This window comes from Pipistrellus hanaki (assembly GCF_964339955.1).
Source record: "Pipistrellus hanaki genome assembly, chromosome: 1".
Taxonomy (NCBI): domain Eukaryota; kingdom Metazoa; phylum Chordata; class Mammalia; order Chiroptera; family Vespertilionidae; genus Pipistrellus; species Pipistrellus hanaki.
Window position 1 is genome coordinate 30374175 of NC_140503.1, and position 17648 is coordinate 30391822.

Sequence of the window (17648 nt, forward strand, 5' to 3'; positions counted from 1 at the left end):
TGCCTAAAACAGAATTATGAAGCCTAAGACAATTTTAAATGATTTATAAAAATTGGGATAATCTCATCTAATAAAGAGGGACTATGCTAATTGACTGCCCCATCCTCAAAGATGGTGTATTCCATTTACCTAATAAAATGGCAATATACAAATTAACAGTCACTCCATAACAAAGATGGTGGCACCCATAGCCACAAGATGGTGGCACCCAGTCATCTCAGCCCCACCAGAGTCCCCTAGGCCCGGGGGGGGGGGTGGGGGGGGCAGCTTCAGAGAGTGGGCAGCATGAAGAGCCTGATGGAATACTTACTTCCTTGCCATGGCGATGAGGCAAGCATTCCACCACAGCCACAGAGGGCCTCTGGGCGGGAGGCAGGCGGAGGGGCTGGAAGAAGCTGCGCCATCACCCTGGTGATGAGACAGGTGTTCCACACCCGGCCACAGAGGGCCTCTGGCCAGGCCAGGGCGCAGAACACTTGTGTCATCGCCCCAGCAGAGAGCAAGCATTCCAGCCACAGATGGGCCTCTGGGTCACAGAGAGCCTCTGGGTAGTGGGCACAGAGCAGCCAGGCCCTGCAGAGAGCTACTGGCACACAGATTCGTGCACAGAGCTACTACTAGCAAATAAAGAGTGAATATGCTAATTAACTGCCCTGCCCTCAAAGATGCAGGCTCCCAAAATCAATAAGAAGGAAATAGCAAATGGACTGCCCCAGCCTCAAAGATGGCAGTGCCTACAGCCACAAGATGGTGGTGCCCAGTCCCCTCAGCCCCACTAGAGTGGCAGGCACTCCACATGCCTGCCTCCAGAGTCCCCCAGTCCCTTTAGCACCCCAGCCACCCAGAGCCAGCCTAAGGCACAGGCAAGCCTTGGATGGCACCTGCCTAGCTGCCCAGGACCACCTGGGCTCAGGTAACCAGAGCCAACTAAAGCAGCAGAAGTGTGATGGGGTATCACCTTCTCCTAATTGCTGGGTTGCCTCCCACCCCTGAAGGCTCCCAGACTGTGAGAGGGGGACTCCCCTCCAGTGCATGAACTGGGCCTCTAGTAATATAATAAGAAGAACAACCTACAGCTTAAATTTCCATGTTTAAAAAAAAACAACAGAGTATATAGGCTGGAGGCAGAGAAAGTATTAGAATGCTAAGAATGTTGTCTTCTTCAGGAGAGATCAAATGTATTCATTATTTATATTCATAAAATAGTTTTTTGTAATGCTTATTTAAAATTAAATGGTATAATGGAATACTATCTTATCTAATAAAAGAATAACATGCAAATTGACCTTCACTCCAAGACACAAGATGGCTGCCCTGCTGTGGTCAAAGATGGCTGTCCCCGCCTGCAGGGGAGGGCAGTTGTGGGCAGTCAGGGGTGACCAGGCCAGCAAGGGAGGGCAGTATTGAGGGACCAGACCTTCAGGAGAGGACAGTTGGTGGGTCCCAGGCCTGCAGGGGAGGGTAGTTGGAAAGGACCAGGCCTGCAGGGGAAGGCAGTTGTGGGGGGAACCAGACCTGCAGAGGAGGGAAGTTGGAGGGACCAGGCCTGCAGTGGAGGGTAGTTGTGAGGGACAAGGCCTGCAGTGGAGGACAGTTGGGGGGTACCCAGACCTTCAGGGGAGGGCAGTTGGGGAGGGGGCTAGGCCAGCAGGGGAGGGCAGTTGGGGATGACCAAGACTGCAGGGGGGGACAATTGGGGAAAAGGAGCCATATGTAAAACTTTAGACAATAAAAAAATAATAATAATTTAATTAAAATAAATGGTGATAACCATTAGGAAAAAAATGAAAATAGGATACATAACCATTATATGGGGAGAAGGATGGAGAAAACCAATCATTAAGGCTCTGGAGAGAAAAGAGAGGAGAAATACTAGAAAAAGAAAACATTCAAGTCAAACCGGTTTGGCTCAGTGGATAGTGGCAGCCTGTGGACTGAAAGGTCCCAGATTCCATTCCAGTCAAGGGAATGTACCTTGGTTGTGGGCATATCCCCAGTAAGGGATGTGCAAGAGGCAGCTGATCAATGTTTCTCTCTCACTAATGTTTCTAACTCTCTGTCCCTCTCTCTTCCTCTCTGTAAAAAAAAAAATCAATAAAATATATTTTAAAAAAGAAAGAAAATATTGAATATAGATATCAGGAATAACATCAATTTTATCAGTTGTTGTAACTGATTATGATAAATGACTGTTATTTAAAGGCAGTGATTCTTGAACTGGGTTGTAAAAATGATATCTATACTACTTACAAAAAACACACCAAAATAATACGAAACAAAAAATTGTTTTGTAGGTGAGAAAGGTAAAAATATAATTGAGTAGCAATATCAAAAACATATGCAATTTATTTGAAGTTAAAAAGATCTTTAAAAAGAGAAAAGAGGGTTATTTCACACTGATATAGAAGATATGTCATTACATATTATACATCTAATATCATATAACATATATGCAAAGCAAATCTGTTAGAAACTCAAGGAGAAATGACAAATCCACAAGCATAGTGGAAGACTTGAATGAACCACAATTAACACCACTAAAAAATTTAATTATCTTGTCTATAAGATAGGGATTACACATTCTTTTCTAAAGTGTAAATGTACTGAAATTAAGCATGTCTTAGTCCAGAAAAGACAATAAACTCCAAAAAGTGGAAACAACATTTTCTCACTTCAAAGCAAGAACATTTGAAATAAACAACAAAATTGAACACAAAAACTTATCCAATTAGAAACTGGGACTTTTATTAAGTGATTTTAAAGGTGAAATCAATATAGAAATTATAAGCTATAGAAAAATTAAAGACAATATGTCATGTTACAAAACTAAAATCAAAGGTGTACCTCCTTTGATGTTTAGGGGACAATCTACAGATGTAACTGTACTTATTAGAAAATAATATTAAAAATGAAATATTTAATTTAAAAACCTTGTATAGGGCCAAAACCGGTTTGGCTCAATGGATAGAGCATCGGCTTGGGGACTGAAGGGTCCCGGGTTTGATTCTGGTCAAGGGCATGTACCTTGGTTGCGGGCATATCCCCAGTAGAGGGTGTGCAAGAGGCAGCTGATCGATGACTCTCTCTCATCGATGTTTCTCTCTCTCCCTCTCTTCCTCTCTGTAAAAAAAACAATAAAATATATTTAAAAAATAAAAATAAAAACCTTGTATAGGAACAACTAAATAACTCTCAATAAGTACAAAGAAGTAGCAAAGATAAAAGCAGAAATTTATCACATTCAATGTTGCAAGATATAAAGAAGTGAGGACTATACACTGAGTTTCCAGATTATTATGATCTCTGAATGCAGCCTCAAAGATGTGTGTGTGTGTGTGTGTGTGTGTGTGTGTGTGTAATAGAGGCCTGGTGCATGAATTCATGCATGGGTGGGTTCCAATCAGCCTGGGCAGGGGGTAGGGTACATGGGCGGTTGGCCAGCCTGCCTGCTGGTTGAATTCCTGGTCAAGGGAACAATTTGCATATTAGCCTTTTATTATATAGGATATACACTGAGTGGCCAGATTATTACATGTTCAGAGATCATAATAATCTAGCCACTTAGTGTATACTTCCAGGCTCCAGATTGTTGAAGCCTATTCAGAGGCCAGTTGAGAAAACTCTATTAAAATTTCAAATGTGTATCTGCTTATGCTTTTTGGAAATCATCCTATATTAATAGTCACCCCTATCCCCACATATAGTATAATGAAAGTCTGCTCATTTCATCTTATTTTTTAATAGCAACATTTGGGAGAGATATTAATGCCCATCATAAGGAATCTGATCAAATAAATTATATTATATTAATGTATAAAATATTCTGTAGTGGTCAAAGAATGATTGTTCTATAGTCTGACAGAAATAGCAGCAATTTATCATTAAATGTAAGAAGTATGCAATAAACTGTAATTTGTTGCCATTTTAAGTACTTTAAATTATGTGTGTTAAGCATTATATAAAAATCTAGAATATATACCAAACCATAAATATCTGTCACCCTGTGATTTAAGGAATTAGGGGATGCTGTTAATATTGAAATAAGTGATTTTTTTTTTAAACCACAAACTATACTTAACTTTTATAATTAAAAAAACAACAACAATAAAATCATCAGCCCGAAACTGTTTTGGCTCAGTAGATAGATCGTGGTCTGAGGACTGAAGGTCCCAGGTTTGATTCTGGTCAAGGGCATGTACCTTGGTTGCGGGCACATCCCTGTTGGGGTGTACAGGAGGTAGCTGGTCGATGTTTCTCTCACATGTATGTTTCTAGCTCTCTATCCCTCTCCTTCCTCTCTGTAAAAAAATCAATAAGATATATATTTTTAAAAATCATCATAATCATTTCCTTGCCATGACTAGAGGCCTAGGCTCCTGTCCCAGCCCTACTTTTTAACATGTAACTTTCAGCAAGTCAGAAATCCTGAGATCCTGGTTTCTCATTTGTTAAATGAGGGAAATGAGAGTTGTCCTATTTACCCAGAATGGTCAATGGAAAGAACAAATGGAACAATTAAGGTAACATTCTTTCAAAATTCACAAAGCACTGTACAAATGCAAAGGATATAGGAAACTGGAATAAAAAGAGTCATGAAATACCCTCCAAATAAATGGACTATAATATTGTATAACTTTTAGATGGAGACACTGATTCTTCTGACAATGGAAAGTGTCAAAAAGAAATGTCTCAGACAAAGAAGCTGTCAGCCCTGAGAAGCAGGCTGATGATGAGAGGGTCAGGATGCAGTCTTAGGGAATATATGGGGAAGGAGACGGCTTGGTTTAACTCCTGCAGAAATCAACCAATCAACCCTATTTTAAGAGCCACTTTTTATGAGCAAGAGTATTGTTTTAAGAATGCAATCTGTCACAAAACTACCTTTCCAAGAATATGTCCTCAATTCCACTTAAAATTTCAAGGTTTTTTTTTATTGAATTTGTTGGGTGACAATGGTTAATAAAATTACATAGGTTTTAGGTGTACAATACATGATCTGTATTGTGCTATGTGTTCACCACCCCAAGTCTGGTCTCCTTCCATACCATGTATCTCTCCTTTACCCTTTCCTACCTCATCGCCCATCCAATTTCCCACTGGTAATCACCATACTATTGTCCTCCCATTAGTTTTATTTGTTTGTTTGTTTATTCTTTATAATAACCAAATTTGGAAGCATCCCAAGTATCCATCAGTAAGTGAATGGATAAAAAAGCTCTGGTACATTTACACAATGGAATACCACTTGGCTGTAAAAAGAAGGAAATTTTACTTTTTGCAACAGCATGGATGGACCTGGAGAAAATTATGCAAAGTAAAATAAGCCAATCAGAGGCAGAAAAATAAATAACATATGATTTCACTTATATTTGGAATTTAATGAACAAAATAAACTTAAAAAAAAATAAAAAGCAGACCTGTAGATATAGAGAACAGACTAATTGTTAGGGGATGGTGGCTGGATGAAAAGGTAAAGAGATTAAGCAAAAGTTGAGATCTCAAAAAGTCAAAAATAGACCCCAAATACCAACTCACTGGCTAATTTGATTTTGTTGGTGATAAGAAATATATTTTTGTAGTGTAATCAGACTCCAGAACACAATAGAGTTGTGTGAAGATTATTCAATTGTGTGTAAACTGTTCCTGAAAACTATACCTTAGAGAAATCCTCCACAGTGTCTTGATAACCCACAATAATAAATCCATATAGAAGATTAATGTCCTGAGAAAGAGTAAGTAATTTTAAAACTACATATCTTGCTTAATATCTTTCTATTAAAATGACCTTGTTATACTTGGCTTCAGAACATTAGCATCTCAGGTAGAAAGAGCGACAATAATAGTTAATATATTGTAAGCCCAAGAGGCAAAAACTATGATTATTTTCCATTTACTGTATTATCTCCAGGCCAGTGGTGCAAACTAAATATTAAATTATTATAAAACATGGTCTCAAAGGAAAGGCCTGTGAAAGGGAGAATAGATCATTCTGTAACCTTCACAGGAACATTTATAAGATTTCTAGTGGTTGTTCCAACCATTTGAATAAAATGAAAAAGTAAAAGCTCCTCAGTGGTAAGATAGACCCCAGTCTTGAGCCAAGGTTTCAGATCTATGACCATATCTTTAATGTGTGCCTGTTGGAGCTCTCATGATTAGCATGGAACTGGCACACAACATTTATTGAATGAATGTGCAAAGAATTCCACAGGTCATGAATTTTTTCCCCCTTCTTATCAACATCTTGGTGGGATTCATCTTCACAGAAACCAAGGTCTTCCTGAAATTCTGACCCTTTACTGATTATGTATGCTGAACTTGGAGGTGACAGCCAAGGAATGGATTAAATGAGGAAGGAGATGGAAACTCATCATTGGTTCTTTTCATCTCTGATAATCCCCTGGAGTGTTAATGGTAAGCCAGCACTATGTAACACTTTACATAAGTGAAATTTTCTACAAGCAAAGGTTTTCAGGTATTAGAGACTGGCAAAGCAGGTCTCAGGGGATTAGGCAGACAAAGGAAGAATAGAAGTTACAAGAGAAGTGACAAAGGACCACACATACACTCTGCCACACCACTCAACATCTAAAATGAATTTATCAGTATTAGTTTGAAGTTGAGAAAAATCTTCAAAAGCTCCAACTTCACACCTTCTCCATTTGTCTCCTGTCTCCATTATATTCCCATTTAACCCAACTCATTGAGATATCAGCACATCTTTGACTTTCCATTTCCTTGTACTTTTTTAAGCATTCATCTCTTGAGTTTATGCTCTCAGCTGGACTTCATACTATGTTCTACAGAGGCTACAGGCATAACTCCTACTCTCAAAAACTCATGATCTAGCCCCCAAGGTATCACCCACTTTAGTCCTCACTAATAACTGCAATTGTCTCATAGCTGTATTTTCTCATCCTAATGTATCTGTGTCTAACCCATTATTCACCCAAGAGCAGTATGTGTGTGTAAAAATACTTTATATTTCATGGTCTAGAGATTTAAACTGTGGCAGACAATGCTAGATACCTATCTATTATACATTGCTAACAAAACCTTGACTTTAAGTGACTAGCCTCCTACAATTTCTAGTTTCATTGCAGCTGAAATAGCCATGTATAATAATTGGCCAATGATGTATAAGCAGAAGTTGCTAGGTGGGCTTTCCATGCAAGCTCTTTAAAAAGAATAAGATTCTTTTCATCTTTAATCCCTCCCACTTTACCATATAGAATGTGGACCTGATGCTGTAGATGTTTCTTGTGAAAACCATGAGACAAGAAGGCTATGCCCTAAAGACATAAGCCTGAGATGGCAAACAGAAATATAGAACAAGCTTTGATCCCTAATGGCTCTATAAAGCTGCTGAACCTGTCCCAGATTGCCCATCTCCAGATTCTTCATGTATGTATATTGTTTAATGAGGTTTCTGTACTCACAGACAAATATGATCCTAACTGGCACATGTGCCTCCCTCCCAACCATTTCACTCTTGTAATTGCCCCTTCTACTATTAAGCTCATCTATTTATTGTCCGCAAAATGGACCATGAGCTCTGGGCCTTTGATCCTTTCTTCCCTTCTACTGGACACAAGCCCTCTATCTTTTCTTTCTAGACATCTAACTCTTACCCTCTTTTGTAAGGACAAGGTTACAGGGTATGAAGAACATGGACTTTTGTACTAGGCTGGCCTTGATTTAAATCCTCACTCCTTCACTAACACAATGATCCTGTATCTTAACCTGGATTCTAATCTTCAGTCTCTTTATCTGTAAGATGGACATGACAATATCTACCTCATCGGGTGCTTCTGAGCAGGCATCAGCAAATTATAGCCTATAGACCAATCCGGTTCATGCCTATTTTTATAAATAAAGCTTTAGTGGAACTTAGACATACCCATTTTTTATATACTAGAAGCCAGATGCACAAAATTTGTGCACAGGGGAGGGGGGATGTTCCTCAGCCCAGCCTGCACCCTCTCCAATCTTGGACCCCTCGAGGGATGTCCGACTGCCTGATTGGATCCAATCCTGGTGGAATCGAGCCAAAACGGGCAGTCAGACATCCCTCTCACAATCCAGGACTGCTGGCTCCCAACTGCTCGCCTGCTTGCCTTCTTGATTTCCCCTAACCGCTCTGCCTGCCAGCTTGATCATCCCCTAATCCAGTATTTTTCAACCTTTTTTGGGCAAAGGCACACTTGTTTCATGAAAAAAATCACGAGGCACACCACCATTAGAAAATGTTAAAAAATTTAACTCTGTGCCTATATTGACTTTATATATAGTATATATAGTAATTCTCTTGAATAGGAATCAAATAAACACAAAGAAAGTATTTTGTAATTACTTTATTATGAAATATTAAGTAAACAAAATAGTGAAAAAATTATAAAATTCTTGTCTTGTCTGCACCTACGGCACACCAGGCAAAATCTCGCGGCACACTAGTGTGCCGCGGAACAGCGGTTGAAAATCGCTGCCCTAATCACTCCAATGCCAGCTTGATTGATGTCTAACTGCTCCCCTGCCAGCCCGTTTGCCCCCAACTTCCCTGCTCTGCTGGCCTGGTCACCCCTAACTGCCTTTCCCTGCAGGGTTGATCACCTTCAACTGCCCTCCCTTGCAGGCCTGGTCCCTTCCAACTGCCCTTCCCTGCTGGCCATCTTGTGTCCACATAGGAGCAGGATCTTTGTCTACATGGGGCAGCCATATTGTGTGTTGGAGTGATAGTCAACCTGTATATTACTCTTTTATTAGCTTAAATAGAGGCCTGGTGCACAGGTGGGGGTCTGCTGGTTTGCCCTGAAGGGTGTCCTGGATCAGGGTGGGGTTCCCTTGGGGCATGGGGTGGCCTGGGCGAGTGGCCTGTGGTGGTTTGCAGGCCAGCCATGCCCCCTGGTGACCGAAGTAGAGGCCCTGGTATCTGAAATTTATTTGCCTTCTACAATTGAAACTTTGTAGCCTAGAGCAGAGTCAAGCCTCCTGCTCACTCTGTGGCTGCTGCCATTTCTGTTTGGATTTGTTTACCTTCTATAATTGAAACTTTGTAGCCTTGATGGAGGCCTGGGCCTGCCATGGTGTGTGGAAAGCTTGGCTTCCTCCGTTGCCTGGGAAACAGAAGCCTTCCTCCTGGTAGCATCTTGGTTGGGTTTATTAGCATACTCACTCTGATTGGCTGGTGGGCGTGGCTGGTGGGTGTGGAGGGGTTATGGTTAATTTGCATATTACTCTTTTATTAGATAGGATTATCTATAACTGTCTTAATGCTACAATGGTAGAGTTAAATAGTTGTGGTAGAAACTCCATGGTCAGCAAAGCTAACAACATTTACACTCTAGTCTTGAGTGATGAGTATCAAAGGAGGAAATGATACTCAAGAGCCTAGCATAGCATGTCATGGAGTAGAATGCTCAGCAAATGGCAATGGTGAGATGATGAATGGAAGGGGTATGTGGCAGGGGAAATGCTGTCCAGAAGACTGATGCACTAGCTACTTCTAGGTCTTCCAGGAAGTCATTACAGATAGAGTCAGGGCCTTAGCTTTTCAGATCCAGAAATAAATTTGGTCAGTGCCCTTGGAATAGGATCTTTTCTTAGACTCTATAAAAACAACTAAGCTCACAAGAGACTAGTGGATCAAACAGTGTAAATTTGCTACAGAAAACCTATGGCATTCATGGAAAGAAAAGTTATTGCAATTAGTTGGAAGTATCAATAGCTCTACTTGAGAGAGAGTTAACATGTCATTGCTTTTGTTAAGGAGTAAATTTACATCCCTAGTGTATAGAGATAAGATATTCAGCAAGTGAGTGAGCCCACTAAGTACCTATGCACATCTCAATCAGGCTTTTACTTCTCAGCTTATCACGCCTAATTGTTAAATCCTGGGATGTAATATAACCAAGCCTTTATTTCTAAGTAAAAATATGTTCCATGCTTCCCCAAAATAACAGAATAGAAAACCACCAATTGATCATTCTGTAAAAATAAAATGAAGAAAAAAATTAAATCAAGTGATGTATCTTAACCAAAATAAGAAGGTTTTCTGTTATCTGAAGAGAGCAACTTTCTAATATATAACGCATTATACATTTCCTAACAGACACAGCTATAAACTATACATAGGGGAAAGTACTATAATTTATAAGAAAAACCATATGCTATAAGGATATTTGCAAATTTGGGGTGTTAAAAGAGAAAGGAAGATATCAAATGAAAGAAAGAGGGAGAATGTGAATGAGGGTGGGAGGCAGAGAGAGAAAGAGGAAAGAAAGGGAGGGAGAGTGGGAGAGAGGAAGGAGAGAGGGTGGAAGGGAAGGAGGAGAGAGAAGAAAGGCGGGGGGAAAGCAGAGGTAAGGAGGGAAGGAAGGAGGGAGGATGCAGAAAAAGAGGAAGGAAAGGACAGAGGGAGGGAGGAAAGGTTTCCTAACAAATACCTGGAGAGCAGGTTCTGGTGAAATGTTTCCCAAACCTGTTTTATTAGATGGTAATCTGAAAATGTGCTCAAAAGGGAAGAGAACAGTATAGTCAAATACATTTGGGAAATGCTTAATATCAATTCCCTCTCGGAGAATCACCATGAATATTAACATGTCCAATGCTCTGAAAGTCCTTTAGGGAAAAAATACTACATAGTTAATTTGACCTAGCATATTTTTTTTTTCCAAACTCATTTCAACACAGTAAGTTCTAAAGCAAGGGTCATGTAAGTGTTTTTAGGTAAATATATGAATAACAGAATCTTAAATAAAATGTATCCAGAATCCCATGTGTTTTTACTATTGTGTTCTTGTGCACAATAGATCAGACTTAAATCGATGAGCATCCAGTTGAGGCTTGAGTTCTGTCACTATCAGCAAACACACTTGATCAATCTCCACCTGGTCTCAATTAAATAAAGTTTCTAAAAATTATACTTATTGCCATTTTTATCTTTTCATTTTCCTCTCATTGTTCATAAAGTGACATGTACAAATGAAACAAAATAGTCAGGTCATGCTCACTTACTAGTATCTCTGTTCAGACTAAAATACCATCATTTCAGAAACTGAACTATTGGCAGCACATGTTGGTCTATTTGTAACTGGTTTGTGAAAATGTGAGTTTCTCAAAAGTTAAACATGCCAACATGGAGAACCTCCATATCAAATAAAGAAGGAGTTCAGATAAAGATTTAATCAATGCTTCCTGAATATCAGAAAAGTCTCCAATGAAAAGGTATACCTGGGCTGGTTTTGAAAGATAAGTCTCCAATCCCCAAAGGAACAAAAAAAAGGAGAGGGGGACCTCCAGGCAATAGGAATCCAGACATGGGTCACAAAACAGGTAGATGTTTTCAGGGAACTCTTGAATCAGTCACATAGCTTATAGCTCCTCTTCTATATTGAGATCATTACATTAGTATTTGATATTTGAAGGCACCATTTGAAGGCCCTTGTGTAGAATTAAAATCTAGCTTAGGCATAGATTCTCAGTGTCAGATGAGTTCGTGTTTATGTGTCATGCTGAAGCAGCCCTTCTCTCAGGCACCCAATCCCTAAGTCACTCCACTGTCCATATAATTCTCCCAAATGGCCTCCATCTCTTTGGGACACACAGACACCTAACTCTCACTCTCTTTTGTAAGGACAAGGTTACAGGGTTTGAAGAACATGGACTTTTCCACTGGACTGGTCTTGATTATATCCTCACTCCTCCACTAACTAACACAGTGATCCTGTGGTCACCTGCCCTAGGCTGCTGGCTATTCTAAAATGCCCTCTGCTTGTCTGCACAGAAGTTCTCCAAAAGCCCCACCTGAATCCTCTCATCTGGGGAACACAGAATTCACATTCTCCAGATCTTATCATCTGCCCAGTTTAACCAGAGTTTCCCCACAGGTCACCATGCCGAACAAATTAAGAGAATTTGTATTAAGAGAATCTGTAGTAAGAAACTCTTTTGTTTTAGTTGTGATCACAGAACTATAATTTAACTTTGACCCACATTCCACACCTCCATTCACCTTTCCTTATTTTTCACCCAGGTGGCCATTTCCAGGTTTCTAGGAAGTTTCTCACATTCCTCTGAAATGGCCCCCTCAAGTAGCATATGGGATGTGTTGTCTCCCCATTCTTGCTCCACCTCCCTGTGGTAAAGTTTAATGTTGAAATACCACTGTTCATGTCAAAGTACAGGGAAGGCTACTTCAGAGCTACTTATGATTCCAATTCCATACAACACACTCTCATCAGTGCCAAAGCCTCTGTGGTATATTAGGGGAGTCTTTTAATGAATTTTAAAATATTCTTCAATGTGTTACAGCCCTGATGATACTATTTTAAAAATATTCTTTTAGAGAATATTTTTAAGAATAAGAAGAGAATATTTTAAGAATTTTAAAAATATTCTTCAATGTGTTACAGCCCTGATGATACTATATTAATTTCAGAATCATTCCCTCTTCTTTTTCTCAAGTCTGAAGTATTTTTGTAGATAAGGTAACCATGTATCCTGGTTCCTCCTTCCCCCTCCCAAATAGTCTTTGTTTATGTCTGTTGTCCTGGCTTAATTATCAATAGAGTACCATTCTTAAGGGGCTCTGGTGTGGGTGAGAAATTACATATAGTCACCCTAACTACTCACCAGTCCTGTGTATCTCATTCTCCCATCCTGCTAACTCCTTCATTTAAATAGGCCCATGTTAAAGTATTCTGTAATGTATTCTCTACTTAACTTCTGTAAATATACCTCAAGATACAAAACTGGATACCAGTTACATTATATGATACATTAACATTACTATTAGCTATTTAAATCTCAATCTTAATTATTTATATTTACTGGCTTACATATCCTTAATCAAAATAATTTGGGAGATCTAAAAATGGCAATATGAACTAATACTCAAGTACCTAGTAGGATCAGCCTGTCTTATTCAAGTTTTTATAGTATAATCATGTAGGTAAACAGTACAAATTCTATCAATGGTGCTTAAATGATTGGTTTTCCCATGAAATTTTCAAAAATCTGCACTTCACCCTGTTTTGTATTATAGTAACAGTCATGACAGTATAATTAAAGGGTAACGATGATCAGAGATTGTTTAAAAATATATGACTTTAATGGCCATGTTGATGTCAAGATTTCCTATGAAATAAACTACCAATGCAAAACAAACATTGAAAATACCCTTGAAATATCACTTTAGGTTATATATAAGCCTAAAAGGGTCTTAGTGAGAGATTTACCTACTCTTGGCACTATTGACATGTTGGCCCCAATAATACATTGTTTGTTTGTGCATGCCTGTGCATTGTAGGATATTGACAGCATCCTTGGCCTGTAAAGAATAGATGTCAGTAGCAACTCCATCCTCCCCACCACACCCCTGAGTGTGGCAATCAAACACAATATATCAGGCTACTGCCAAATGTCCTTAGGGAGGCAAAATTGTTCCAGTTGAGAACCAGTGGGATAATAATTGCAGAGCAGAACAGAGCCCCAATGCATCATTCAAGTAGTTACACAATTCTATTAAATCCACAATAGCACCTCAGGTAAGGGTTAATATATTTCAGATCAACAGTTGACAGCTATGTATGTACAAAATACTTTTCTAATATTGTGAGGGGATAAAACACACAAACACACCTGATATATGATTTCTTCCATCAAGAACTTCAAAAGGTATCTCTGACGTAAATGACTTTATTTCAATTCTATATGTATTTATTTAATCCCCTTTGGGGAATACAGTAAAGTATTTCCTGAATATCTAAGCATATTTATCAGAGTAACATGTTCCCAAGTATTCTAGATAGAATGGTCTGAAAATACAGTGAAGTCATAGAGCTGACACATATTTCGTTAACACATTATTTGATGAATAAATAAAGAATTGCATGTAAACTACTAAAAGGAAGTCTTCAAATGTGTTTTTGAGGAAATAATTTCTTCTGGACTAAAACATATGACAAAGAAACGTGGGTCCTTTTCTGGGGATTGAGAAAGGGCTTGCCAGAAAGCCCATACTTTAGCTTAAAACTTAGGATTTTTTTCCTGTAACTTGTGATATTAAACTTATACAAATTGAAGAGTTCTGACTCCATACCTGAGGATAAACGGGTTGAAATTTGGTCTTTGAGGTATTCGCCTCTTAAGATTCACTTTGTCAACTTCTCTAAGCATGTTAGACTGAGATCTAGATAAAATTGTCAGGGATTGGCATTTTCACAGGGGACAAAAATAGGAACATACAAAGGAATAGTCAAGTCAGTTATGGGACTGAGGAAAAACACTTGAGTTTCAACATTTAGGAGGAAAATATGTCCATAGATTTTTTTTCTTTGTTTATGTAGGAAGAGAGGAAGGGAGAGAGACACTTCAATCAGTTTCCTTTTATATGTGCCCTGTTCGAACCCACAACTCTCTAGTGTACAAGATGATGCTCTAACCAACTGAGTCACACTGAGCAGGACTGTCCATCATTTTTTCTCTCTAACCTCTGAGTATTAACTGAGAATAAAGAATTATAACTCAGGGCTTGGTGCTCTGAATGTGGAAAGGGCCACAGAGTATATCCCATCTCTTCTCTCTAACCTGCCTTTCATATAGTGGAGAAACTCTCAGATTTCATTGCTAAGATCCAACTAGCCAAAGCACTGCAGGGCCTGACTTTCCACTGATGTTACACTTGCCCACCTAATATCCCAGAATTTCTTTTTCTGGCAGCAAAATATTTCTCTGTCAGGAAAGAGGAAGGCACTAGCCTATGCTTAAAGAAGCAAAGGGCAGTGTATTCACAGAGCAAGATGGTCAACTTGCATTTGGCTCTACATTCTCAGGAAATGATGAATGGCAGCAATATTATTGCCAACCTCCATGTGTCATTTCACATAATCCTGACACCCGTTCAAATTCACTGTTATTTTAAGTAAATGACTGAACTCCTTTGGTGAAACTGATTTTTACTTAATATATATTGATATCCATAAAGCAGACAATTATCTTTGTGGTTTTCTCTTTCAGTGTCTCCTGAGAGAAGCCGGTCCACTCAGACAAAAACATCAAAAGTTAGAGGGATACTGATGGGAGATTTTAAAAGTTATTTCTAAGGCTGGATTCAATCTCAGTCTAAATCACTTCCCACTTCCATCTGTTCTGCGGATTCACAGGAAGCAGGCGCGCCAGCTGGGCTGGAAAGTTCTGGTGTGAGAGAAAACTTTCTTACTAAGAACCTAGACTTCATACCCTGTCAGCAAACATAAGGCTTAGATATTTTGTGAAAATATTTCCTCAAAATAGCCCATAGACTGCTGCCTAGGAAATGTTTGAGAAAGAGGACCGAATTTAGTCAGGAAGCATGGGACCAAAGAGGGCAAGATGCTGTAGAGCAGTGATTTTCAACCTTTTTCATCTTCTGACACAAGTATGCTAATTACTAAAATTCTGTGACACACCCAAAAATACATTTTTTTACTGATCTGACAGAAAAAAATAATAATTTTGATTCATTCACAATGGACAGCTATTGTTGTGTTGGCTGCTGTCAGTTTTGTTATTTGACAACCTGAGGGAAAAGAGGTCACTGCCCCTGACTAAATAGTCAGGTGCTGCGTGTCTTAAACATTCTTGCAGCACAACGGTTGAAAATTGCTGCCCTAAAGCAATAGCCAAAGCAAGAGCTGGGGAGAGTGAACACATCAGCAAGCAAAAGCAATGAGGTCCTCTAGGGACAGGATGGAAAATAAAAATAAACAAGTGTATTGGGATGAGACAGCAGGAGGTCTTTTATAAACTGTTCCCAAGGATTGTAAGGTCAAGCAAATCTCGACACATGCTGATTCTGCTGTCATTCTGATCCCTCAAACATGCCACATAGATAAAAAACAAAAACAAGTAAAAATGAATAAGAACAGGTGAGACATTAAGAAGGATTTGTAAAAAAAATAAATAAATAAATAAAAAATTTAAAAAATTTAAAATTTTAAAAAACACTTGAATTGGGGCAGGTGGGCAGGTAGGAACAGATGGGTGCTAATTCCCTAAGTCTGGTTTAAACATCTTTTAATGCCAACCAGCTGTCATTTTCTTCTTGATTGATCAAATTGACTCACATTTGAATCTCTGTTATTATTAGCTGTGTTAACACACTATTGACCTTCACTGAGTCTCAGTCACTCCACTGTAAATTGTAAAGATATAGCGGTTGTGAGGATTAAATAAGACAACTGATGTGTTGTATCTGGCAGAGAGAAGCTGCTTCCCATACATTTGCTCTTCTCCTTCCCCTCCCTTCACCTCTAATCACTGCCCAGCCTTGAGAAGTATACCCGCCGCCCCCCCCCCCCCCCCCCAATGTATGGCAGAATAATTGACCAGGTTCACAAAGCCCTGGGGAACATTCCAGTTTTGACAACCAAGCTGCTGTAATTGAACTGTATCCTATAGAGACAAGAAAGAGCAATCGCAGATTCGTGAGCACAGACTGATTTGTATTCCCTCGTTCCCACTGGGGCATTTTATGCTGTAATATAGCAGTTCCATCAGAGGGTTGAAAGCAGGAAGGAGACATAGTAAACATAGTCCGGAACCTCCTGAGTCAATCCACTGAATCATGGGTATAAGGAATAGGCAGTTAATAACAGTCCATTCTGTAAGAAATGGGGTTAAAATTCAGAACCACATTCAATGGTTTCGGGGCTCCTGTGCTCTGCCTCCTATGTCACACTATTTGCCTGAAAATAGATCTCCACATATGCTTTAAATTGTCAATGTCTTAGCACTCCCAGAATACTAGTAACTGTACTTACGACTCTAATTTTTAGTTATAAAATGAGTTGATGTTTCAGAAATAGTAAGTATTATGAGATAAGGAGGCTTTTTTTTTAAGTTAGAGAAACAATATGGAGTTGTGCTGAAATTTGACAAGAACTGCTGCAGAAAATAAACTGTTACACTGAATTGGTGAAAATCACACCACCAGTAGATTCCATTGTAATTGAGGGGGAAAGCTATTATTTCAATAAAATTTAGTGGTAGCTTTTTTGGCTCCAAGTGCCACTAATATAGAGACCACAGATCTTGAAGTAGCTGCCCCTATTGGTCCTGGACTCAGCACAGACCCTCAGCATATGATGAGGAACCGACACACTTGGAATCTTGTTTGTTTGTTTTTTCTTAGAAATTAAATCAAAAGGATAGATTGAGGCATTGTGACAGAGCTGAAATGTAATGCTAGTTTTGTATTTCTTGTTCTATATTAAGTTTCTCCATAGACAATAAGTACTTTTTTAAATGTAATTTTAGAAAACTATATGTATTTATCCTGGAATTATGAGGGGTAGCAAAGCATTCACAATAAACATGGAAAATAAGTTAAAATATAAATGTGTTTCGGATTTTTAGAAATTAAGACCTAAAAGTCTATTAACCCTGACGCAGGCTTAAAAAAGCCATGTGTAGGTCCTGGGCCAGCGAGAGCATGTAAAAATCTCTTCTGGGACACATTCCCATGGTTTTAACTTAAACTTTGGTGGCTGTTCATTATCATATCATAGCAATGGAGGGAAGGAAGGAGTTCTCCTATTTGCTACCCACATAATGAAATTTGTAAAAATGGCCATCTAAGGCTAACGTGGACATCGCATTGTGGTGCTATG